The 27,002-nt window shown below is 44.2% G+C and overlaps 1 long non-coding RNA gene across 1 annotated transcript; it reads right to left on the bottom strand.

Annotated features, from left to right (window-relative positions):
- Positions 1-6,931: 6,931 nt before the first annotated feature.
- LOC140905471 (uncharacterized) lies at positions 6,932-22,119 on the bottom strand. Its single transcript, XR_012156860.1, has 3 exons — positions 22,043-22,119; positions 21,383-21,513; positions 6,932-7,001 (listed from the first exon to the last, which is right to left on the bottom strand). It is a non-coding gene; the product is annotated as an uncharacterized LOC140905471 (long non-coding RNA).
- Positions 22,120-27,002: the final 4,883 nt, after the last annotated feature.

The raw sequence follows: 27,002 nt of genomic DNA, 5'->3' as shown, positions 1-27,002 counted from the left end.
ACTGCCTGGGGCAGAAAGTCATGGAGGTCACGTAAAAATCACGGAATCCATGACCTCAGTGACCAACTTTCATAGCCTTAGTCATAAAACAAGCCCAATTTCCATGTATCAGGCTGACGGTGGGAGACAAGTTCCTATGTTAAAAGGGGAAACAAAGGCATGGAGAAAAGGTACTAAATTGGGGAAGACTGGATACAGTAGTTATCCTTCTGATTATGTTAAATACTATTCTTTCATTATTTTGTGGCAGCCTCTTTGTTTTCCTTTTTGGCTAGTCAGTTTTCTTCAAAGGGAGTACTTGGCTGTTGATTCAGTAGCCAGGACTGAGTATACATTCTTGTTTTGTCAAGGCTCAAGGGGTTGGGGGGAAGAAGGAATGATAAATGCCCCTCTTGCCTCACCTTCCTTTTTCCTGGGCTTATATCTCCTCCGGCTGCTTAGCCTCAGAGCTTCAAAACACTGCATAGTGTCATACTGCAATGAGAGGGAAGGGCTGCAGGGCACTGTTTAAAGTGAGGAAGCCCCATAGATCTCCCTCTCCCCGGCACCCCATGAGCCCTTACATCCACCTGCTCCAAATCTGAGTGAGTGGTGGTGTGACCAGGCACATGGAGTCACAGTGCCATGCAGGTTTGACCCAGCCAAAAAGTGCTCAAGCTATGGCCCCGGTGCCCCCGCCACTGGCTCTGCAGCCTCTGATGGGAGGTCAGGTCAGTGTATCTGAGACGCTTTCTATCAAGATTGTCTCTCCGTCACTGTTATGATCTCAGAGTACATGTACCTCTTAGTTTATAATGCTCAGAGGTTAACTTCAGTTAGAATTGTGGGTGCTCAGAGAAGCTCCTGGTCTGAATTGACAAGATCTCTGCTTGCTACTAAATAAAGCCCACACCTGCAGGGTAAAGACGCAATTTGTATTTTTGCTGCTCGCTGAGCTTGTGGGGTTTATATTATGGTTTCAAATATTAGTTCTCTTGATACGGAGTCCTAAACATACAAAGGACAGACAACTATCACTTTAAGCCTAGCTCAGGGCTTATCAGGGGGCTATTATTTACACAAGAATCCCAGGTTTGAAAAGAGCTTTTAGTTCTGGCAAATTGAGGCCTCTATCTATAGAATAAGCTGGGTGACAGCAGTTCAGTGCTCCACACGCTCCCCCCCCCCCCCGCACCTAGAGAAATGTGGGTTTTCCTGGAACTGAGACAGTATCTCACTCTCTATGGCTCATCATCAGTCCTTGACCTCTCTACTGAGAGCATCAACACTGGTGCAAGATGCGTTGGTAGTTTGTAAGACAGGTATTGGCCAGTGGGAGCTTGACTGAGACCAGCTGACCACCTCGTACAGGGCACCTAACAGCTGTCACTTGGTAATAACTGTCAATCACTGCCATCTTGAGCTGGATTCAAATGAGCAGTCGGGTTCTCACTGGCAGTCCAGGGCTAATCGGTCCCATACAGATATTCAAGTCCTGAAATTGTTTCTAGTGTCAGTGTGATCAAGGAAACAGTTGAGGTTCTTGGAGTTTTTCCTTTCTGATCAAATTAAGAAGGGAGTGGAGGCGGGAAATCAAATGATTTATGCTTTAGAAACTATAAAGTGTTGTCAAATCTCATGATTTTACCACCAGTCTGGTGATAGTCAATATTTCCCCGAAAGTCCCAATTCCTGGAGCCACATGGTTACAAGATTCTCTGCTTTCATTTTAAAACAAAACAGAACAAAAACCCCTGCAAATGTCTAGCTTTTATGATTGTGGAGGAAAGCTTGAAAAAGGTGCCCTGAATGTATCCAAAAGGCTCATAAAAAGAACCCAATAATGCATCCGATGAAGTGAGCTGTAGCTCACGAAAGCTTATGCTCTAATAAATTGGTTAGTCTCTAAGGTGCCACAAGTACTCCTTTTCTTTTTGCGAATACAGACTAACACGGCTGCTACTCTGAAACCAATATCTATTGTTACTTTTTAAAATCCCATGGTTTTTAAGCCAATCTCAAGATTTTGGGGGGACCTAGCATGTCTGGGACTGGCAATACTGAATCCATAATACACTCCCTCTGCACATATACACGCACATGCCTAGGCATTCATTTGACTGATTTAGATTGTAGAGTGACCAACTTGGGACAGCTTCACTCTAATTTTCAGGAGGTGTCCAGCACCCACAGCTCCCATTGACTTCAGTTAGATTTGTGGGTGTTCAGCCCATTTAATAATTTGGGCACTCAAGTATTGAGGCACACTAAAGAAGTGGCCACATTTGAAAAATGTAGCCAAGTCTAAGTACAAGAACTAGTGCAGATAATACTGTGAAGGTAAATACTCCTGTGCAGTAGATGCCTCTTTAAATAGCAGTCGCTGTACCCGAGATAGCTAAATAAATATTTATTAAATGTGGGTAGGTATATGCATCCATAACCGATGAGGGGATGAGATGTAGGTGATAAATTGGATTGCTCATGTACCTTTGACCACCTCACCTGCATTCTGGCCCACATCCTCAAAACGTATCTAGACACCTATTTCAATAGGAATTAGGTGCCTAAATGTCTTTGATCCAGCAAGGACTAACATTAAGTCACTTAGCTGTCACAAAAGAAAATCAACTTGCTAGAGAAATTATTCCTTTATCCTCAGATTACATGAGCAACATTTGATCTGGCACCAGTAACAGGTTTAAGGACAATTATCTCATTATATATAGAGAGGCTAGCAAGCAGAGCTTTAGTCCATTAGAAATGGTAGATTCCTAGCATCCCAGTGGAATACACAATGCTTGGTTCTAGTCTTGAAGATCCCAAGATTGTAAACCTTAGAGCTGTCAGACAGATAGGATAAAAGCAATTTTAGAGGGCTCTTAGAGGGAGGAGAACAATTATTGTTAGAATTGAACTCATCTCAGACAGCCTGGCTTTACAAAAAATTAGTCCAAATAAAATATTTGAGAGCTCTCTCAAACATTTCTAAAATAAAATATGTGATTTATGAAGAATACATGATGGTGTAGTCTACATGTTTTATTGGCACTCCTTTGAGCATACACGATTTACAGCTTTGCCATTTGTGAATAATATGGCCACGCATGACAATTTCAGATCAGTTTTTAGATGAACAGAAGATAAGCACCCAAAAGTTTAATGGCTTTTCTGAACATCTTAAGGTGTGCATATTGGACTGGATCAGACTGCAAGCACAAGCTGTTTCATGAGTTCTGGCATAGTACTTCCTGCTCTGGCCAGAGTACTGGGAAATCAAGCTTTTTCTGGAACTCATAAGTGCAGAGGGGCATGAAATTGACAAATAATGAGAAGTTAAAAGAATTCTCAAACCTTAAAAAGAGGTTTGTTTCAGTTTGAATTTTTGACGATGGTTCATAATAGTTTTATGTCCGTAACTGTGACTTCCTCTTCCAAAGCATATTTAAAATGAAAAAGACGTTTTCCCCCTAAGTGTGTGGTTTTAAATTCCAATGCTATTAGGGTTTCTGTATACTGAATGTTTTACCTTTCTGATTATTCTCTCTGACCCTGATTCTGCAAAGAGTCGCATGTGTATAAAGTGATTCACATGCATAAGTGTGTAGAATCAGGGATGAGCGCTAAGCAAAAATGACAATTATTCTATTATTAAATTTTGTAAGTAAGGTATTCACAGCCGTGCTCCAGGAAAGCTCGAAAAATAAGTGGCTTGCACTGAAGCAAGAGAAACAGCATGTGCTGCAGTGGAAAAAAAATCTGATCGTCACCACAAACTTTGGAAATCAGCTTGTAAGCAAGGAGTCTGAAAAAATCTGCAGATTTGGTGGCTGCAAACTTGACATGAAATCTCATTTCTCATTCTGGACGTTTTATGTACCCCCAATTAAGTCAATAGTACCCTTAATTATTCACAAAGAAGAATTTTAAAATGAAGAGTCTGACCTTCTGATTGGTTGTTTAGAGTTTCAATTCAGGTCAGTATTTACTACAGTGTGTATCTGTTGGAAACCACAATGGCTTGGGAATAATAACAGGGGCAGTGACTGTAAGTTACAAGGCTGTGAATATGCCGTGCTCTGACATAATAAATCACAAGTCAAGAGCTCTCTCGGTTCATGACATCACCAGCATTTGAAGTTCTATTTATAAGGTACTCTACTGTATGCAGTAAGAGCTTTCCCAGGTTAGAACGGACTGCTTATTTAGAATTTTAATTTTAGACATCTGGTCTCTTTCAGATGTGCTGATCTATTTATAGCAAAATAACTGCACTACATAAATATTGATAGGGCAGCATGGGGCTATAGTTATGACGCAGGGGCACATTCATAGCCCACTGAAATAAATGGGAATCTTTCCATCGGGCCCATAATGACTATCACTTTTTCCCCAAAAAGTTTGTCCTACTTCCATAAAAAGTGGTCTGAAATTTTGCATTGGAAATACATACCGGCATATTAAAGGCTTTGAGGAGTAAAGGCACGGTGAGGATGGAGATAAGGTAAAAAAAGGGGACATAAAATAAAAATCCTGTGGAATGTTATTTTGTAAGTCACAAGAGACAACACTGGAACCACAAGCCATCTAAAATGAACGATCAGAAAAAGAAGACCTAAATCAGGAGAGTTCTGGTCCTTAGATACCAGACAGAGACCATGATATGGGCAGCAATACATCAAGTGATTCTACTGACAGATGTAATAAGATCAGGGCTGATCTTTATTTTCAATGTAAATCATTTACAACAATACAAGTGAAGAGGGCACCAAGTTTATAGAGAGTGTAGGTAAACTTGGGGGGCTCTCATGAGGGTCAGACGTAAAGTGTACCAGTTGGAATTTGCTGGCAATATTCCCTGTGTATTCAAGGCTCCAGAGAGCAAGACCCTACAAACACTGTTAATCCGATTGAAGAAAGACTTTGCAAAATCCTCAGGCACAGATTGATTTTAGCAAGAAAGAAAAAGAAGGAGAGCCCCGGAGGTTTACAACTATTTAATTCAAACAGAGAACGGTAACAGGTGTTTAGTTAAAACCAACTTCCCATCATAATTAGCCTAATTATACCAAAATACATTATTTTGTTTATATTCATTTTTAACTGTGGCCATCAATGTTCAACATGCTTATAGTGTTTAAAAAACACACACAAACAAAACAACACCTCCCCAATATCCGTTCCATCAGTTTAGTCAGTCCCTTGCTCATAGTGCTTAGTATTAGAATCGATTTCCACCAGCAGCTCTCTGAATAGCAATCAAGCCATCATAGCTGGCAAAAGCAGGGCCAAGAGGTCTGATTCACTCCCTTACAGGTCAAAGAAGCCAGCCTGTCCAGTACGTCAGCGATAAATTGTTGTACTATTAGATTACGCTGTTCACATCACATGCCCGCTGGAACAGAATTAGATAGGGCCAGATTTTCAAAAGAATAAAGTGTACCTAACTGTAACTGAGGTCAAAAGGAGCTGCAGTTACTCAGCAGTCCAGCCACCTTTAGTACCAAAGAATCAGTAGTATCACTAGTTAATATTCCAGTGAAAATCACAAAAGCCGAGTGTCAAACAGGTGAAAAACAATATTAAAAAGAAGTTATAATAAAACTGGGCTTCTGCAGTGAACTAGCTCTCCAGTCATCAGTGTCTCCTTACTGCATAGCTCAATTAGTTAGAAGTATGAATGACCAGTGTGCAGTTTTGGCTTCACATTTGCTCCTTTTCAAAGGAAGAATGAAGTATACTTGGCGAGGTTACCAGCACTCTAGTCATTCTAAAAGCAGCAGCTCTGTAATGTAACTTGGAAGCATCGCTTGAAACTTGGATAATTGTGAAATTGAATGGGCAGGTGCCATGGAATATTATTATCCTGCTTGCTTCCTTAGGATGAAGGGGCTGTCTTGAGGAGAGTGAACAGGCAGTTGATGTTAGTCCAGAAGCAATCCATACCAAGAACTCTCTTTGGGGAGTGGAAGGAAAGGCCGAGTGCGCTCAGATGTCCTTCTGAGGCACCCAGGTCTTTCTGGAACAAGTAGCCCACCCAGGTCTTTCTGGAACAGTGCACTTCACTGGGTGCCTCAGAATGTTAGCAGCTCATCAGGGGGATGGGCAGTCTTTTGATCTGTACCTTTGAGCAAATGGCCCAGGTCAGGTGTCATTGCCCTCACAAGAACTCAGAACTTATTTCTCCTCATCTTTAAGAATAAATTACAATGAAATTTCCCAAGAGCAGTCCAGAACTAAGAAAATATCCAACATGAAGAAAAAGGTTTATTCAAAAATTGAGAGGAAAAACAAAAAGATAAATTGTCTGAAAGATCCTTAGGTCTCCTACCCAGCCTCACCTAGGTAGGCCCCAAACATTTAAGAAGAAATAAGCTGGAGAACCAAATGCTCACGTCCTTTGAGAACCTGGATTTGTTCTTCAAACTGTTGAAGTCCCGTCCTTCTCCAGTTGTCAGTTTGCATCTCCCAGCTTCTGTTGTCAGCCACCTCCTCTTCTCAGGAAATGCCTCCCATTTACACTCTTTGGTCACTTTAAAGCATGATGTGTGATCCTACATTACCATATTGGCCAGAGTATCACACATTGTGTTTGCATAGGAACAATAATGTTTGCTCCGGTGCAGCAGTCTGGACATTTGATAGGTTGGGGCCTGGCACAATACCCATTGTATACAATATTTAATGAAAGACTCACTCTAGCTCTGCAATCTTTGTGTTTCCAGTTCACTCTCCCATACCTTTGCCTCTCAAATGGCTCCTTATTTGTGCATATTAATGGCCTTATCCCAATTAGGGGGTTATTTGCTGTCACTGCAAGACACAAGGCTATCCTCCTTCAATGGCAGTTTTAAAGGTAACATAAATATATCTCCTTCAGCTTAGTAACTTTGATCTGTATCAAAGATGACTTGAGGAGTGATATCCAATCTGTTACAATGACATAACTGAGAGGATCATTCAAATGCTGGTAAAAATTTTTAACTTCCGGAGTCCCAGTTTCACAGTGAGTTGTGTCAGTCCTGTTTATATAGGAAGGCAAACACACACATGGATTATGCACACCATTAAAACCTGAATGAAGAATCTTGCAAGCATTACACACACTGAATTTGCCATTGGAAATTGAGACTGACATTTAACTATGGCTGGAGTTTGTTTTAATCATTGTCATTTGGAAATCTCAAATCATTGTGCATAGGGTGAGAATGAAGTTAATAAAAGCCTCTCCCTGTTCCAGCAGTCTCTTGGATACAACTATCTTTTAACACACAGGAAGAAACATTCTTGCCCTTCTGATATAAAATGTTAATGACCCATATGAAATGCACCTAGATACCATGCTATAGGCGGCTTAGGATTGTGCAGAAAGAACAACAATAAAGGCTGAGGAAAGAAAGAACTTGCTCAGTGTTTCATTTGCAATACTTACAGCTGTGAGCATGGAAGCAACAAACAAAGGCTTTATTTATATTTTTGGCTTGTTTGTTTAAAAGTCAAGAATAATACAGATAATTTCATATCTTTCTATCTAACTGGGACAGGGATAGAAAAGGCCTGCCACCTTGTTATCTAGATGCTAAACCAAATAATGAAGTAACAAATCATCTGAACAATGACATTTCCTCTCTATCGCCTGGGTTAAAGAGGTGTTCAAATGTGTTTTGTTGACCTGATTCACTATTGCATTATTCTAGTTTTCCACCAGTGTAATTCCTTTATTTCAATGGAGTAACACTGGTGCAAAACAGGAGCAAAACAGTGGGTGAATCAGACCCAGTGTCTTGGAGGGTCTGTTAGTGGACATTTTGATGAAATCGTTACCCACAAACAAAGATGCATCTTAGGTCTGGGTTTTAACACAGTCTAGTTTAAGGCTCCATCAGAGTCCCAGAATAGAATGTTTTGCTCTCAGTCCTTGATAGTCTAAACTTGGCTCTTCCTAGATGCACTGTCCTTGTGGAGCAGTCAATAGCTGTCTTGCAGGTCCACAAAGGGAGAGGCCTGTGAGCTAGCCAGTCCTTTGCAAGGGTTTGTAAGTTAGGACCTCTAGTTCACTAGTACCAATGATTGTTATAGACAGTGACCAGAAGTTTCAGAGTAACAGCCGTGTTAGTCTTTATTCGCAAAAAGAAAAGGAGTATTTGTGGCACCTTAGAGACTAACCAATTTATTTGAGCATGAGCTTTCGTGAGCTACAGCTCACTTCATCGGATGCATACCGTGGAAACTGCAGCAGACTTTATATATACACAGAGAATATGAAACAATACCTCCTCCCACCCCACTGTCCTGCTGGTAATAGCTTATCTAAAGTGATCATCAGGTTGGGCCATTTCCAGCACAAATCCAGGTTTTCTCACTCTCCACCCCCCAACACAAATTCACTCTCCTGCTGGTGATAGCCCATCCAAAGTGACAACTCTTTACACAATGTGCATGATAATCCTGATACATGTTCAACGTCCTGTGTGAAGTGAGGCAGTGGCTTCTGTCCAGGCCAGGTGCTTTCGGTACAAAAAATCACTGTCAGAACGGGCAATTTCAGCAGATGCACCAAGAATTGAATAGGTTAGCAAAGGCTGAACTATTGTTTTGTCTTCTGTGTGGAGCCCCTTCATGTGACTACGGAGGCCTATTTCTGTCTGTGCTCTACCTTTTGTGAACATGGAGAGAGGACTAAGTTTCAGGGCTGTCTACAAATTTGAATATGCATTAAGGTAAAGGCAAAAAAGCAAATCTGTACTACATATCTACTCTCAGCACCATCACCTGCATGTGATTCAACTAGAGATTTCTGAACCAGAACGTTGGATCTCAATATCCCTAAAATGTGGATCCCAGGGGAGAGCCCTGTACATGCTATGGACATAGCTGGTGTAAAAGAGCATAGCTCCTTTGAAGTCAAGGGAATTACACCAACTCAGGATCTGGCTCTGTGTGTCCTAGTCACTATCATGGGGTGAACAAAAAGCCCTGGATCTGAACTATGGACCCGTCTCTAATTTTAAATAGGCAAAAAATAAATCGTGTACTCTTATTTCTCTCTGAAAGACACAATGCCACACCCTGGAAATTTCCACACCAGGACCAGAAGAGATTGTATTTTAATGAAGTAACCTGATATTTAAAGCTTCCTACTCTGAAACAGCTGTAAAGAAACTAAGAAAGGCTACACAGGGACAGAGAAGTGAAGAGAACCATTCTGATTAATGAAAGAAGTGTGTAACAATAGATGAATTAATCAATAACTATGTAGACGCTAGTGGAACAGTTGCCAACCAGCCTGGAAAGTTTCTTTCTTGCGTAACAGAGTCAAACTCTAAGTGCTTTATTGCTCAACAGGGTAATTTTCTTCTTAAGCCTTAAGCTTTGCATTTTGCCTGTAATTACTGACTTTTCAAAAATGTTGGCCCTTTTGTTTGCATTTTGTTTTCTTCCTTAGATGAAAGGGAGGAAAAAATGGCAAATGAAACTGACTTGGTAAGTGACTTTGGGTGCCCTACATTGAAATACCTGTGGCAAAGAAAGAAGAATGTGTAATGGGACCTATTTTGAAATCTGACCTCATAGCTTAGGTCTCCCAAAGAGGTGAACATACACCTGCTGGATTTATGAACTGGGTCTCCTGGACACACATCAGATAAATGCACAAGGAATGTATTATTTGCACTTCGACTACCAGCTCCATTGTGCTTGGTGCTGTATGAGACACACCCGCACTGGCTCTGATCAAGCTAGTGCACTACAAACAGAATGTAGCTGCAGTTGTATGAGGAGCTAGATGCCCCTTCTGCCGCTTGTGTCACTGCGACTATACCTGATTTTTGAGTGCTAGCATGATCACAGCTAGCATGATTGCACCCCCAGCTCAAAGTGCAGACTCACCCAGAGTCAGAGTCCCTGTCCTGAAGAGTTTACAGTCTAAACAGACAGACAAGGTTGATAAAGAATGGGAGAGGTAAGTGACCTACCCAAGGTCACACAGGTCAGTGCTAGCTGGGAATAGGACCTATAGCTCCGGTCTCCTGACTCCTAGTCAAGTGCCTATTCCATTACACCATGCTGAATGTGGGGCTTACACACACTCTGTGGGTCGGCCCACACATTTGTCATGGGTAAGCATAGGCGAGCCGTCTGTATCGTAATAGTCACATAAGTTATCCCAGTGAGTGTAAGTTGGTCAGAAAAGCAGGTGTTGGTGGGTGTCTGTGCCTATAGCAGTGGAACCTACACCAATTCAGCATGTAGATGTCTAGAAAGAATTTTGTTAAACACAGAGAGACCAGTTTTCCTTCTCACTCACATGTAGATCAGGAGTAACTTAATTGAAGTCATAGATTCATAGATATGAAGGTCAGAAGGGACCATTATGATCATCTAATCTGACCTCCTGCACAATGCAGGCCACAGAATCTCACCTACACACTCCTGCAATAAATCTCTCACCTATGTCTGAGCTACTGAAGTCCTCAAATTGTGGTTTCAAGACTCCAAGGCGCAGAGAATCCTCCAGCAAGTGACCTGTGCCCTATGCTGCAGAGGAAAGGGAAAACCCCCCAGGGCCTCTTCCAATCTGCCCTGGAGGAAAATTCCTTCCCGCTCCAAATATGGCGATCAGCTGAACCCTGAGCATATGGGCAAGATTCACCAGCCAGATACCCAGGAAAGAATTCTCTGTAGTAATTCAGATCCCATCCCATCACAGGCCATTGGGCCTATTTACTATGAATATTTAAAGATCAATTAATTGCCAAAATCATGTTATCCCATCATACCTTCTCCTCCATAAACTTATCGAGTTTAATCTTGAAGCCAGATAGGTCTTTTGTCCCCACTGCTTCCCTTGGAAGTCAGTCAAGTTATACTGGTGGGCAGGGGTGGCGAGTTATATGGGCCTGTGGTGCCCGGGCTCCAGGAATATTCAGGGCCTGGGGACCCAGCTCCACCAATGTTCAGGGCCAGGTCTCTCCCCCAGCCCCGCCTGCTGCCCCCACGTACCTCCCCCGAAGTGTCTCCCAGCCCCACCTGCTGCCCCCAGGTGATTTAAAAGGGCCAGGGGCCCCCGGTTGCCGCTGTCACCACTGGCAGTGCAGTGGGGCTAAGGCGACTTCCTGCCTGCCCTCACTCCGTGCCACTCTCAGAAGCAGCCGGCATGTCCCTGCGGCCCTGAGGGTGGGGGGTGTCTCCCTGTGTTGCTCCCGCCCTGAGCGCTGACTCTGCAGCTCCCATTGACCGGGAACTGTGGCCAGTGGGAGATGTGGGGGTGGTGCCTGCGGGCAGCAGTGCGCGGAGACCCCCGGCCCTCCCACCTAGGTGCCGCTGCCAGAGGGGTGTGTGGGTTGCTTTCAGGAGCCACCCGAGATAAGCGCCACACCCCTCACCCTTTCCTGCACCCCAACCCCCTGTCCCAACCCAGAGCACACCAAACTCCATCCCAGAGCCTGCCCCCCCTCCAGCACCCCAACCCCCTGCCCCAGCCCAGAGCCCACACCCAAACTCCCTCCCAGAGCCCGCCCCCCCAGCACCCTAACCCTCTGCCCCAGCCCAGAGCCCACACCCAAACTCCCTCCCAGAGCCCGCCCCCCCAGCACCCTAACCCTCTGCCCCAGCCCAGAGCCCACACCCAAACTCCCTCCCAGAGCCCGCCCCCCCAGCACCCTAACCCTCTGCCCCAGCCCAGAGCCCACACCCAAACTCCCTCCCAGAGCCCGCCCCCCCAGCACCCTAACCCTCTGCCCCAGCCCAGAGCCCACACCCAAACTCCCTCCCAGAGCCCGCCCCCCCAGCACCCTAACCCTCTGCCCCAGCCCAGAGCCCACACCCAAACTCCCTCCCAGAGCCCGACCCCTCCCCCTCCTGCACCCAAACTCCCTCCCAGAGCCTTAGGCAGGTGTGTGGGGGGGGTGGGACTTGGATCCTTTCTGGGCACCACCAAAAATTATACTAACCTGACACCCCTGGGGAGAAGTGGGTCCAGAAGGAAAAGCAACAACGGTAAGAGTGAGAGATAACATAGTGGAAACATTCTCTTATATGCTGTGTTCTGATGCTTTCCCCCCCACTTCATCCCATGTCATTCTGTCAGCATATAATTTACATTCTTTTTGCATAACTCACTAAATACTTAATCACTGCAACTCTGCTTTACCACAGACACCCATTTATGCAAGCATTCTGACCAATTTACACTTGATGTGTAAGTCATAATTCTGTTGAATTTGGCCCAGAGATTTAAATTGCAGATGGTTCATGTGTTACAACTTCTTGCTGTTCAGAGCTACCCCACTGCGTAAAGAAATTAAGATACAGGAACTATTTGATAGCAAATTGTCCATTTACTATCCTGTCAGAAAAATATATCCAAATCCCAAACTTTCTCTTATGCTGGCTAAATAATACTCACAGAAGAGTTATCAGGTGAAAAATGAAGGTGATTTGGATTCTGAAAAGCCTTAAGAGACAAGGTGGGTGACAGATTTCAGAGTAACAGCCGTGTTAGTCTGTATTTGCAAAAAGAAAAGGAGGACTTGTGGCACCTTAGAGACTAACCAATTTATTTGAGCATAAGCTTTTGTGAGCTACAGCTCACTTCATCGGATGCATACTGTGGAAAGTGTAGAAGATCTTTTTATACACACAAAGCATGAAAAAATACCTCCCCCCACCCCACTCTCCTGCTTAGGTAATAGCTAATTCAAAACAAAAAGTGAGTTACTTCGAAATAAAACTGATTCCGTTCACACGACCAAACCAGTTTTTTCGATTTAAAGGGCTCTTTAGTCCGATTTCTGTACTCCACCTCGGCAAGTGGAGTAGCGCTAAAATCGAGATCGCAGTTCCAGGTTATAGGTACCGTGGACGCAATTTGACGTTATTGGCTATCTCAGAATGCTCCCTTGTGACTGCTCTGGACAACACTCTCAACTCTGATGCACTAGCCAGGTAGGCATTAAAAGCCCTGGGAACTTCTGAATTCTGTTGCCTGGCTGCACGTGATGGCTTACTCACACCAAAGTGGCAGGCACTTCAGTATAAGAGGCAAAATGCGAACTTGTACAGAAAGAACATGTGCTGTGTACTATGAATTGCCTGTGTCACTGAGAAACAGTGTCCCCTTTGTTCTCTAAAATGTATCTTTTAAAATACTACCCTCCCTTTTTCTCCTCCCGCAGGTGCAAGTGTTTCAACGTGGCCCCTATCTACTCAGTCCCAGAGGCTGGTCCAGATTAGATTAGATTGTGACTGCTCTGGACAACACTCTCAACTCTGATGCACTAGCCAGGTAGGCATTAAAAGCCCTGGGAACTTCTGAATTTCCTGTTTGGTCACCATCAGCACAGGCGACCATTCAGTCCTGAATTTGCAGACGAGCTCCAGCATGGTCCGAACGGGAGGTACTGGATCTCATCGCATGTTGGGGAGACAAATCTGTTATGGCAGAACTACATTCCAAAAAAAGAAATGCAAATACATATGCTAAAGTCTCCAGGGCCATGAGGGAAAGAGGCTACTCCAGGGACACAGAGCAGTGTCGTACAAAAATCAAGGAGTTCAGGCAAGTGTACCAAAAAGCCGAATGGGTGCTCTGGGTCACAGCCCCATACATGCTGCTTCTACCGTGAGCTGCATGCAATTATGGTGGGGGGGGTGACACCACCACTACTCCACCACTGTCCGTGGACACCTGCAAGGGGGGAGTAGCATGGAGCGAGGAGGATGAGTTTTTGGAGGACGAAGAGGAGGAGGAGGAGGAGGACAGTGCACAGGCGGGAAGTGGGGAATCTGTTTTCCCCTCTAGCCAGGAACTATTAACGCTGGAGCCAATAGCTTCCCCCCACTCCCAAGGTGGGCTCCTGGACCATGACCCTGGAGAAGGCACTTCTGGTGAGTGAGAGCTTGATTGGAGCCACGCGGTGGGGGGAAACCCAGCCACGCTGGGCTGTTTGCGTTTAGTCTAAAGGGCTCATCCCTGCTCAGAGCCTCATCGGAGCCACGCGGTGTGTGGGGGGGGGGGGGAGGAGAAGAGGGTGCTGTGTGAAGCGATCATCCCAGAGAGCATGCAGGCTCTCCTTTTATATGGAAAACCCACCAGGCATTGCTTGCTATGGGAAAGGGGGCCCAGCAGTTTGAAAGCATTGAAATGAATGTCTAAGAAGCAGAACGCTGCGTGCCCCTAGGGCTTACCATGGCTGCCTGCAAGCTGAATTCTGTTGCCTGGCTGCACGTGATGGCTTACTCACACCAAAGTGGCAGGCACTTCAGTATAAGAGGCAAAATGCAAACTTGTACAGAAAGAACATGTGCTGTGTACTATGAATTGCCTGTGTCACTGAGAAACAGTGTCCCCTTTGTTCTCTAAAATGTATCTTTTAAAATACTACCCTCCCTTTTTCTCCTCCCGCAGGTGCAAGTGTTTCAACGTGGCCCCTATCTACTCAGTCCCAGAGGCTGGTCCAGATTAGAAGGTGGAAAAAATGAACTCGGGACGACATGTTTGCTGAGCTCATGCAGTCCTCCCGCACTGACAGTCCCGTAAAGTGTCCCGCGGAGTCCCGTAAAGTGTTACATGAATACGAAGAGAGGAGGGACGAGTGCGATGAGAGCAGGCAGGATGCTATGGTCAAGCTCATGGGGGAGCAAACTGACATGCTCTGCTGTATGGTGAATCTAATGCGGGAAAGGCAGCAAGACCACAGACTGCCACTGCAGCCCCTGTATAACTGCCCTCCCTCCTCCCCAAGATTCATAGCCTCCTCACCCAGATGCCCAAGAACATGGTGGGGGAGGCTACGGGGACCCACACAGTCAGCCCCAGAGGATTGCACAAGCAGCAGAAAGCTGGCATATCCAAAATTTTAATTTGGTTTCTGGACTTGTCCTTCCCTCCTCCTCCACCCTCTAACCCACTACCCCCACCCTCCCCCATCTAGCCTCTGATTTCTCTCAGTGTTTTGTGCAACAATTAATAAAGAACGTTTTTTAAACAATTGTGACTTTATATCCTTTCATATACGTAGGGGGCAGGTAACTTTAAGAGAAACAAACACAACTGTCACACCGTACCCTAGCCAGTCATGAAACTGGCTTTCAAAGCTTCTCTGATGTGCAGCGTGCCCTGCTGTGCTCTTCTAATCACCCTGTTGTCTGGCTGTGTGAAACTGGCCGCTAGGCAAGTTTCCTCAACCTCCCACCCCGCCATAAACGTCTCCCCCTCACTCTCATAGATATTGTGGAGCACACAACAAGCAGCAATTACAATTGGAATATTGGTTGTGCTGAGATCTAACCAAGTCAGTAAACTGCACCAGCGCGCTTTCAAACGTCCAAACGCACATTCTACCACCATTCTGCACTTGCTCAGCCTATAGTTGAACTGCTCCTTACTACTGTCCAGGGTGCCTGTGTACAGCTTCATAAGCCATAGCATTAAGGGGTAGGCTGGGTCCCCGAGGATAACTATAGGCATTTCAACATCCCCAACAGTAATTTTCTGGTCTGGGAAGTAAGTTCCTTCCTGCAGCTGGTCAAACAGACCAGAGTTCCTGAAGATGCGAGCGTCATGCACCTTTCCCAGCCACCCCACGTTGATGTCGGTGAAATGTCCCTTGTGATTCACTAGTGCTTGCAGCACCATGGAAAAGTACCCCTTCTGGTTTGGGGGCCAAGATAGGGATATGCGTTCCGTCTATCACCCCACCGCAGTTAGGGAACCCCAGCGCATTAAAGCTATCCACAGTGGTCTGCACATTTCCCAAAGTCACTACCCTTGATAGAAGCTGGTCAATGATTGTGTTGGCTACTTGCAGCACAGCAGCCCCCACAGTAGATTTGCCCACTCCAAACTGATTCCCGACTGACTGGTAGCTGTCAGGCGTTGCAAGCTTCCACAGGGCTATGGCCACTCACTTCTCAGCTGCTCTCATTTTGAGGGCTGCTCTCATTTTGGTGTCTTTGCGCTTCAGGGCAGGGGACAGCAAGTCACAAAGTTCCATGAAAGTGGCCCTACACATACGAAAGTTTCGCAGCCACTGGGAATCATCCCATACCTGCAACACTATGGGGTCCCACCGGTCTGTGCTTGTTTCCTGGGCCCAGAATCGGCAATCCACAGCATGAACCTGGCCCAACACCACCCTGATCTCCCAAGCGCCACATGCCGTGCTTCTAGGAACATCTGTGCCCATGTCCTCATCAGTAGAGTAATTGCGCTGTCGTTGCTTCCTCGCCCGGTTTTGCAGGTACTGCGCATGCTGCTGGATAACGCACGAGGTATTTACAATGGTCAAAACTACAGCAGAGATCTGAGCGGGCTCCATGGCTATGGTGCCTGCACGGGTAATCCTGGAAAAAGGGTGCAAAATGTAGGAGAGCAGAGTGGCAGCGGAAGAGGTGCTGTTCGGTTCACAATAGCCGAAAAAAGGCGGGAAATGGTTGTGTTCTGTGGTTTTCAAGGAGATGGGAGCCCAGGACAGACAACATGGGGAAGTTCAGTAGCGCGGCAAGAGCGGAAGAGGAGAGTTGGAGGCAGAAGCTATGCTGCTCGGTTCACGATGGCCGAGCAGAGTTCGCAGCGGAAGCGTTTGATGAGGAAGAGAAAGAGTAGATACTAGAGATTACATAGGAAGATGAGAGGAAATGAGAGGTGGATTCATAGTAGCAGGAGAGCAGCAGTGCACCGTCTGCTGAAAGCAGTATGGCGTCTGCACGCCAAAAAGGCGCGAAACGATTGTCTGCCGTAGCTTTCACGAAGGGAGGAGCGACTGATGACACACACCCAGAAACACCCACAAGAAAGTTTTTGCCTCATCATGCACTGGGAGCTTAACTCAGAATTCCAGCGGGTGGCGGGGACTGTGGGATAGCTACCCACAGTGCACAGCTCTGACATTTGATGCTAGCCTCGGTAATGTGGATGCCCTCCACCAAATTCACATGCTTTAGTGGGGACACAGAAGACCGAATGTATAAAATCGCTTCCGAAAATTCTAATATAATAATTTCAAAATAATTTCATGCTGTAGATGTACCCTATCTTACACAGGGCTCTTCTTCAGGTCTTTTGTTCAGGCCTTAAGGCAGAACAATGGGAAATGTTCAGGCTAAGGAAGATGCTAGTAGGTGCCCTGAATGGCTCAGAGATTGGGTAGTAGGATGTGGAGTGTCTCACCTCCAAGTCTTCAAGTCAAATATGACACCAAGATCAGTAAAGACTGAAAATCATTATGAGGTTCAGGTTGTTTGGTGGCCCATATGACAAGTGTTAGGGTTTCAGTCCACTTTCTAGTAGGCAGGTGGGCACATCATAGAAGTTCACATCATAAAAGGCACTCCTAGCAAAAAAGCTGTGACTGTAACAAATGTGGAGACAGAAGTTTTTTCTCCTGCCTTTAGGTAATTGGTAAGGACTTGCCTACATGGGGAAGCTATGGTGTGGTTGAGGTAGGAATTAATGTAAAGTGCTATAGCTATTCTGGAATAATTCCCTGTATGGACACACTTATTCCAGAATAAGAGTTTATCTACCTGGGGATACTCGGGAAAGTAAATCCAAATTAGCTCTTAAAGTGCATTTGTTAAACCACATTAAACCCCCTGTGTGGATGCTCCTATTAAAAATTAAAGTGACCGTACTTTGATTTAGTTTTAAACACTTTGGAAATGAATTAAACTAAATCGAAATTAAGGCCACTTTAATTCTGAACGAGAGTCTCCTCACACAGGTTCAGTGTGGCTTAACTAATCCACTTCGAATTCATACCTCTAGTTCACCTGGATTATCTTTCCTGAGTGTCCCTGTGTAGCTAGGCCCAAAGAATGTCCACTCGGGGAGCTATTGTGGAATAGCAATGCTGGTCAATTCCCCTGTGTAGATAAGACCATTGGTAGGATGGCGTGTAGAAACTCATACTGGCAATGCCTCTGCTTTGCCTGGTCTGCTGATGAACAGAATTGGTCTACCCTGAGGACTGTCAGCGTGGCACCTGTTAGACTACCAGTTCTAAATTAAATTAAGAGCGAGTAAGTGACTTTGCAATATCTAGGGTGAGCTTAAAAATGACCATCATTGCACATGATGCCAGTGCATCCTGATACTTTGCTGCTGGGGGCGGTTCTCATACTGCCAGAAATCGACACAATAAAGAATTTTCAGGCACTTGCACATCACAAAGCCTCCCATTCTGTCTCTGGCCCTGCTGCCGTTCTCCCGCAATCCACCGAGGAGGAGACGTAATGAAGAGTGGGTGTGGGTGGCATTATTTTTAGGCAAAGGGGAAAGCTGACCCTTTTCAGAGAACTCTTCATATAGAGAATGGTTCCAACACCATCCAAAAATGAGCTTAGGGAATCAACACTTAATGAGCAAGACCAATGTGCACTGAGGGGCTGTAGTTACTTCTGATTTTCATCAGCATAAAGGAGAGAAGAATCAGGCCAATGGTATATGTGTACCTTGGAATAGTGCTTGTCAACCTGTACCATACTACGGCCCCCTCTTACAACAAGATAGAATTTTGGGACCTCCCTCCCATCTAGCCAAAAAGAAACAGAGGGTGGGCATCACCCCCTTGAACCTTGTTTGCAATCCCCAGTTTGAGAAAACTGTGCGTTTAAATCTGAGCCTGCCTGCACTAGCCTTTAGAGCGCTCAGCAAGAGCAGTTTTACCAAGACTTGGGATGAATCTGAATCAATGAGTTGAAGTTGAGACACTTCATATCCCATCACCAATCCCCTGAGCCCTCTACCGCCCTTGCTAGTTTCTGTGCTAAGCTGTTTATTTCCCATATCCATAAAAGTCTTCAGTGGAGCTTGGCAGGCCTTAAATAATTTGATCAGGTTTTTGTGTTTTTTAAGAACTCGGATAATTTTTTCCCTCCTCCTCCCAATCTCGACAGCTCTCCCTCACGTATTATTTAACCAATACAAAGAAAATCCCACCTGCAAGCAAGCAGGCTCTTAGTTTGTAAGAGGAAAGCTACAGTTTAACCCAGAAGAGATGCTAATCACTACTCACGTTATAATCACTCCATCTAATTAAAAACAAAGAGTAAGCACCAAATTCAAAAGCAACGTCAATGCTGGTGTGAGTTACGCATTGTGAACTTACATGCCAAGGGGCCATAAGAGAGAGCAGATAGCAGGAAAAGCAACAAACAGGAGGAATTAGGAGTGCATGAAAGAGTAAGTGCCCCTCCCATCAAGATTTATGTTGCACTACCTCACATCCTCATATTGATAGTCTTTCCTGCTATGCCTCCCCCCGACATGTCATTTATATCTGCATCCCAACATGTGTAATAATCACCACTGAGGTCACTCCTGACAGTGGCCCTCAGCTACTACAAAAAATTATATACACAGAGACCATTGTTTCATGGTCTCTGTGTATATAATGTCTTCTGCAGTTTCCACAGTATGTATCTGATGAAGTGAGCTGTAGCTCACGAAAGCTCATGCTCAAATAAATTGGTTAGTCTCTAAGGTGCCACAAGTACTCCTTTTCTTTTTGCGAATACAGACTAACACGGCTGTTACTCTGAAACCTTTGTTATGAGACCTTACAAGAGACCTTTTGCCTAAAGCATATTCCAGTTACATCATATTCACACTCATAAGCATATGAGTATGCATCCGATGAAGTGAGCTGTAGCTCACGAAAGCTTATGCTCTCATAAATTTCATAGAATACCAGGATTGGAAGGGACCTCAGGAGGTCATCTAGTCCAACCCCCTGCTCAAAATAGGACCAATCCCCAATTTTTTGCCCCAGATCCCTAACTGGCCCTCTCAAGGATTGAACTCAAAACCCTGGGTTTAGCAGGCCAATGCTCAAACCACTGAGCTAATTTGTTAGTCTCTAAGGTGCCACAAGCACTCCTTTTCTTTTTACTCATAAGCGTATTTCCATAAAATTTATGGAGTGTGTCACACCATGCTTTAAGGCTTCGTTTTCAATATTTCTTTTTGCTGCACTAATACTGTGATGTACAAAAGGGGTGAAGACAGAACCAAGATGAATTATCTTTAGCAAATGCCTGATCTGCAGTGTATTATGGGTGATCCTCTGCTAGCCCTTTGACCCCAGAGGAAGATCCTTTCCTGCACTGACAGGGAGATGGACCACACAACCCAACTGCTCTTTTCCCTCTTTAGATTCTGTGACCACAGTGATCAAAACTGGTTATAGCTGAGGAGTCACATGAAAAGGGATTATTGCATCCTACTCAAGTCCTCTGTTTCAGCACAGAACAAGCGCACAACATGGGTAGCAGCAACTGAAGCTTCCCCCCAGGTAAATGTGCCTCAAATCTATGCAAACGGGACTGCCTCTAGTATTGAGAGGGCAGTACAAAAGCTTCTATAGCCCACTCAGTCCTTGATCCTTTCTGGGATGCCCACCAACAAGTGCCAGTTGTGAGATGGCCAAATATCTATTGTGAAGTGCATTGAGACCCACCAAATTAATATCAAACAGGCTACACAGCCAATCATTTCCAGCCTTTAACAACAGAAGTGCTACTGAGCCAATTCTTTTCACCCTTGTAGACTTTAGACATGCAGTGTATACAATGAGCTTAACTGGAAGAGCTATGTTAATCTCATTTTGTCAAATCAAAGGTAGGAATTTGTACAGCTGCGCAAGCTATCCAATGCAATAAACTGGCAGCCAAATATCTGCTATTAAATTAATTGCTGCTATCCCAGGTGAAAGGGAGATTACTCTCTTGGCTAGAGTCTAAAGTAAGAGATGACTTTATGGACCTGAGTCCGGTTTCACTTCCACATGTGTAAATCAGAGCTGCTCCTCTGAAGTCAATGGAATTAAAACAAGATCAGAATCAGGTTGGTTTTCTCTATGCCTATAGGTTCTAATTTAGCAAATCTCTCAGTATGTGCTTAACTTTACGCATGCAAGATTCCCCTACTGAAGTCAATGGGACTATCTATGCATATGCCTGAAGTGCTTGGCTGGGCTGAGTCCCATGTGCTCAGCACTGAGCCCCAGGTGCTTGAAGTTAAACATGTGAGCTCAAATGCTTTTCTGGAACAGAGTTGCTGTCCTCCCCATCTCTGTTTATGAACCTGAACCTCTCCAGGTCCAAAATAATTTTTTTTTTAAAAAGCATTGGCACACAGAAATACAAACCCAGTCAGCAACTAGCTTCAGAAGGAGAAAAACTATGGGAACTCAAAGAGTGACATACAGGCAATATGTCAAAACAAACCCACTGGGCTCTTATTTACACTGGTGTAACTCAGGAGTAACTCCACGAAATCAGTGCGGTTTATACTGCAGCAAAACCAATGTTAGAGCAGAGTTAGGCCCACAAGGTACATATTTTAAAAAAATCCTTGTACATGATATTCATACCTTAGATAATTAAGAAGAATCTAGCTTACCTGTACGCTGTTTGTCTTCTTTTTTTGGTCCTCACTCATCTTGGACTGTTAATATAGGCAGCTCAGTTTCACTTGTTTCTAGCTGGTTTCATTTCCTGGTTCTCATGCCCTAGCTCAGCGGTGCTGGGCTTCTGACAGGAAGAAAGAAAGGCAGAAAGATTTTAAAAGTTTTAATTGAAATCAAAATAGTGAAACACTTCTATTCTTATCAGGGTATTTATCTCCAACAGCATTTTGTGTGTGAACAGTGATTGAAAGGTTGGGATTTTCCAGAAGCCTAAGGGAGGTGGGTGCCAAACTTTTATAGGCTTCCTTGAAAAGTCCCAACCTAAGGCCTTAGTTTGAGACAGACTTTATGACAGTGTCCTTTAAAGAAAGGGGAACATTTTTTTCTTTCCCTGCCAAGCCCATCTCTTTCAAGACCTTGAGTTGCCTTTGCAAGAATGTCAGATAGATACACTGAACTCATAAGTCATTATTTATCTGTACTTCAGTAGCATCCAGTGATCCATTGCACTAGGCACTATATAAACGTCAAAGGAATACATTTTAATCAACAATTCTTCACAGATAAGACTGATCACATTTAGATTGCACTGGCTAGCTACAAGGGAAGAAAACCACGTCATTTCTGGCTGAGTTACAAATCATTTCACTCACTGCGAAGTGGAGTGGGGAGAGATGTGTTTGGGGAGCTTCTGGGTCCTATGTGTTAGTTAGACCCATGATCCTCCTGAATCAGAAAACAAAACAAACAAACAAACAAACCTCACCACACAACAGTGGATCCAGTATCATCCCACTTGATGGAAATCATTAATGCCTTCCGTAAAGGTAGCAAGTTTAAACTTCTGTTTGGTTTTTAAGTTTTGTTTCCACACTAGAAAAGCCTTGAACGTTAGGTTGTCTCAAAAAATTTCTGGGCCATTGACACAGAACATTCATTGCTTTGAAAATGCTGACCCAATTGTCTTCAAACTTGGTTTGTTTTGCAGCTCTCATTGAAAGTTTAATCCAGCCCAATATGAAATTGGACCCGAGTGTACATAAAGTTGTATAAGGAATTTCAGGTTGTATTAACTGACAAATAATTTAACAGTACATAAAGGCTTTGGATGTTTAAGGCACAGGTACAAAGGGCAGAGTTACTGAAAAGTTAAGCGTTCACTATTAACAGTATTTCTTGACTTCCAAATGCTTGCTTTCCAAACTTAAATACTGGGCAGATGCTAGATTTTTTGCACAGAAAAAGCCCCCTTACAAATGGCCTCACTGAGGGATCACTTCCCCACCATCCTTCAAACAATACAGCTGTCTCAGGGGTAGAGCATGGCAGCTGTTAATAACACTACATAACAATTTAGTGCAGTAAATGAAGAATATTGTAAGCAATGAAACTGCAAGGAAAATTTAGATCTACAGAATACAATTATTCAAAATGGAATTTGGCCAAGAGACCGGGGTTTGGGTTGCTATTCTTGAGAAAAGGGTCTTCACATCTTTAAAAAATCAATGGTATTCAGTTTTCTTGCTCAGTAGAAAGATGGCACCTCTAGCCTCAGAGGGCAGCTGAATACCCTACTGAGGTATTGGCTTAACAGTCTCAGAGAGGAAGTGACACTTGCTGAATCAGTGTCACTTCCTGCTGCAACACCCACATTTTCAGAGGTCTCCCATCCAAGCACTGACCAATCTGAAAACTGTTTAGTTAATGAGATGTGATGAGGTCACACCCTGAGATGCCACAGCTGTTAGCTTTAGATTGACATAAAGTTATGCCTCAGGTTGAGACCTGCTACAAATCAAGGCACTGAGATTCAATAGCAAGGAACATAAACTATTAATAAAGTTAATAGCTTATTATCCTTGGGTGAAATGCTTGCCCCACTGCAGTCTATGGGAGTTTTTTCATTGGTATCAACAAGGCCAAGTTTTCACCCCTTGTCTGCACTGCATAGATATTCACACACATTGTGCAAACCCAAGTCCTAACCCAGCTTGCACTGATCTCTGTACAAAACCTGGAAACAATTCCTGAAGGAAGTGGGGAGCTAGCTCTCTGGTTATTCCAATGTCTTAGTGAGAAATCTGGAGGGGATAGTCCCAGAACCTGACACATAGTGCAGCAAACTGAAACAGGTTCTATCCAGAAACAGTGGTAAGTATGTACAGGCTACCTTCAGAAACTTGCACATTGAATAATTAAAAGTATTTTCCCTTCTCTACTTATGATACTCTATGGGCAGTTCCCTGCCCCAGGCTGTTCCCCCGCCCCAGCAATACGCATTAGCTGTTAATCCCAAGGAGCTCTGTTAATGAAAAACCAGATCATGTTAGCAACACTCAGTCAGCCAGTTTGTTGGTTTTATTATCGCTTTCCTCTGAAGCCATCAACCCATTCAAAAGAATAAAACAAAGCCTACTACTGGAAAGTTTGGAGTGTCTTGATAGTATTTGTAAATGTGCACTATAATGGACAATCGTTATTGACTCTGTGATGACATCTAACTACATACATCATATAGATGGACCTGTGATACGGCAAGGAGTGGAATATGCCTATCATCCAAGCTGCAAAGTCCTTAGGAATTAAAATGCAGGAGAAGTATCTAGAAAAAGTATGGCTCCCAATTGAGTAAGAATTGCCTATATCCTATTATCTTTGTTACCTTGTCTCACGCCCCTCGCTCCAGCCTGCTTGTTCGTCCACCTTATATGTCTTTAGCCTGTAAACTCCTTTTGGGCAGGACTATCATGTACTAGGTGTTTGTACAGCACCTGGCACAACGGGGGCAGGTTGGATTTTAGGAATTACTGCAATATAACTGTTACTAATACTGCATGGTGGTAAGGAACCTAATGTAGTGTGGGTGACAAGCTCCCAAGAATGGTTAATGAAGTATTAGCTGGACTGATGAAGGAGGACAGGATGGTAAAGAGAATGGCACAGTCATGGCAATTCCTTTTTCTCCCCTGGCACAGAATGCCTGGGAGGAGAAGGGTGAGTTGTGATAGATTCTCATATGCTACAATGAGGCATACAGTTCTGTGCACACGGAGAAGGAAGAGGTAAGGTTACATGGAGCGGACGCATGCCAGCCCCTTGGCAGAACTGCTTTAGGACTTGGTTTCTCATTGAACCTCATTGTTCTTCTCTGATTGTCAAACAATGTGGTTCTGTTTCTCTCCATGAATGTAACTCCTTGTGGGTAACTGCAGTTTTGTTGATTCTTTATGTAACCCTTTGGGACTGGCTGATGTTTGTCACAGCACACTAGTCTGTGATTGTTCTCCAGTTCTCAAGAACAGCTGAGATAGTCAGGTAGCATCTGGATTGTTAGCACAATGTATAGTTGGGGTAAACTAAGGTAGGGCTATGAAATAACTGGGCTATTGTTGCAGTAGGAACTGTGCAATGCGGGACAGCGATTTAAGTCCTCATTTCACCTCTCCAGGGATGCGCACTGTGCCCTTCTTTAGTTTGTCAGCACAAAACTACACATTATAGCAATTGCAGGCTGGCTTTGGGTTTAACTAGTGAAGTTCTTACAAACAGCCTCTACATGAAATGCGTGGAGGGGAGATCATTGTATTTTTGTTACAGAGATAACAGGTCATTACACACAAATGGCACAACGTGGTTCCTCGTAGCAAGCTGGCCTGTTAGTGCTCCCTTTCACCAAAATAAGCAGCTTGGAAGAATGAATAAAAATGCACAATATGAGCATTTATTTTGTTGGAAGAGAAGAATTGGAGGCAGGGGACCCTGCTATCTGTTCTAACATGCCTGCCCCTTTAAAAGTTTTGCTCTAGCTTAATCCTTCCTTCCCACTTTTTCATCAGACCTCTTAATCCCCTCTATCTCCAGCAGCCAACCTTGCTCCCTCTTGAGCTCCTTTATTACATCTCAGGTACTTTCCCTGTTGTTCCAAATGTTTATTACCCTTTGACTGAAGCAGATCTGCCTGAGTTCCCTGCTTCATGCTGAGTTTCTAATTTGTGTCCCTAGTGGTTCAGTTCCTTCACCCCAGTGAACAACTTAGCTGAGTAGGTTTATAAATAGTCATTTCTAAAAGAATCGGGGGAGGAAATAACCACATTGAAGAGGCCTCTGCAGAAGTTTTTAAACTCCTTCATAATGTTGACTCTTCAGCCTCAGAAAGGATGGATGTCTGGGTTGTAAGGCACTGAACTAGGACCCTGGTTCAAGTCTTAGTTCTGCCACAAACTTCCTGTGTGACCTTGGATAAATCACTTAATTTCTCTCTGCCTCAGCTCCCCATTTGTTCTATCCTTTCCCCCACCATTTGTCTTGTCAATTTATATTGTAAGCTGTGTTGGGAGCAGGGACCATCTATCGGTATCTGTGTGTAGTTCAGCATCCACTACAAGGGGGCCCTGCTGCTGGTCAGAGCCTCTACCTGCTATTGGAATACAAATAATATTAAAGACTTATCTTTATTGCCCTAGTTGCAATGAAGTAACATTCTTCTTTTAGGACAGCGACCATCCCTAGGTCTGGTCTACACTGCTGCTTTAAGTCGATGTAATTTACTTCACTCATTGGTGTAAAAATGGTACTCCCATATGATTCAAGTTACATAGACTTAAAGTGGTGTCCACACTGCTATGCCGGCGGGAGAGCACCCTCCTGTCAACATAGCGCGTCTTCACCAAACGTACAACATCAGCACCAATGTAGCACAGTAGTGAAGACAAGCCGTTAATACCCTGCTAGGGGAGTTAAAAGGATGATGGTACTTCCAGAGAACTCGTTGCTTCCAAGCCTTCTCCTCTAGATTGAGGTGAGATTATGAAGTCAGCTTCTGACTAAAGTGGTCAGCTCATTGTGTCCCTTGTCATACAGAGGGGACAGGACACAATTCTACAGAATACAAAAGTCATTCTTTATTGTGGCTATAGGACACCGATGGACCCTGTAGTTCTGTCCGTCTCAAGACTCAAACACTATTACTCCAAATGAAACCCTGGAAATCTTATTTCCAAAAACCTCCCACAAAACATTTATGTGTAGTGGGTGAGATAGTTTGGGAAGGGAATATCCTATGCCTTTTCCAGTTGTAATCTTTTCCCTACTTGTACAGAACGCATTCATGGCCACCTTTGTGTGCTGCTTGTAAGCCAGTTTTCTATCCAATTCCTGTCTTATGACTTTTCAGTGATTCTGGGCCAGATCCACATTCTGCAATATGGAGTGTACTGGTGGGAGAGGGCATCATGTAACCAGTTACATCTCCTTATTTTCTGCCCAATCCTGACTCCCAGTCCAGTGCTCTACCCACTGCACCAAACTGCCTAGCAACAAATGAGAGAGAAAATACTACTAAGTTGGAGCACTAACCTGCAAACACTTACTACTGTAGGTAGGCTCACTGACTTGAGCAGTGCACCCACCTGTAGGTTTTTATTGCTGGGGAATTCAGCCAAACAGTGATTTCTACCTAGTATGGCCTCCCTGAGCCTACTCACAGTAATAGGCAGAGCTGCTCAAAATTTTTTTTGATGAAACTTCATGTCCAAAATTGCCATTTTACTGAAATCAAAGCTTTCAGTGGGAATGTGTTGTTTTTGAGGAAATTTTCTTTGGAAAAAATTGAAA

Source organism: Lepidochelys kempii, chromosome 1 (genome assembly GCF_965140285.1).
Source record: "Lepidochelys kempii isolate rLepKem1 chromosome 1, rLepKem1.hap1, whole genome shotgun sequence".
NCBI classification, from domain to species: domain Eukaryota; kingdom Metazoa; phylum Chordata; order Testudines; family Cheloniidae; genus Lepidochelys; species Lepidochelys kempii.
This window is presented reverse-complemented; position numbering and strand designations above follow the sequence as displayed.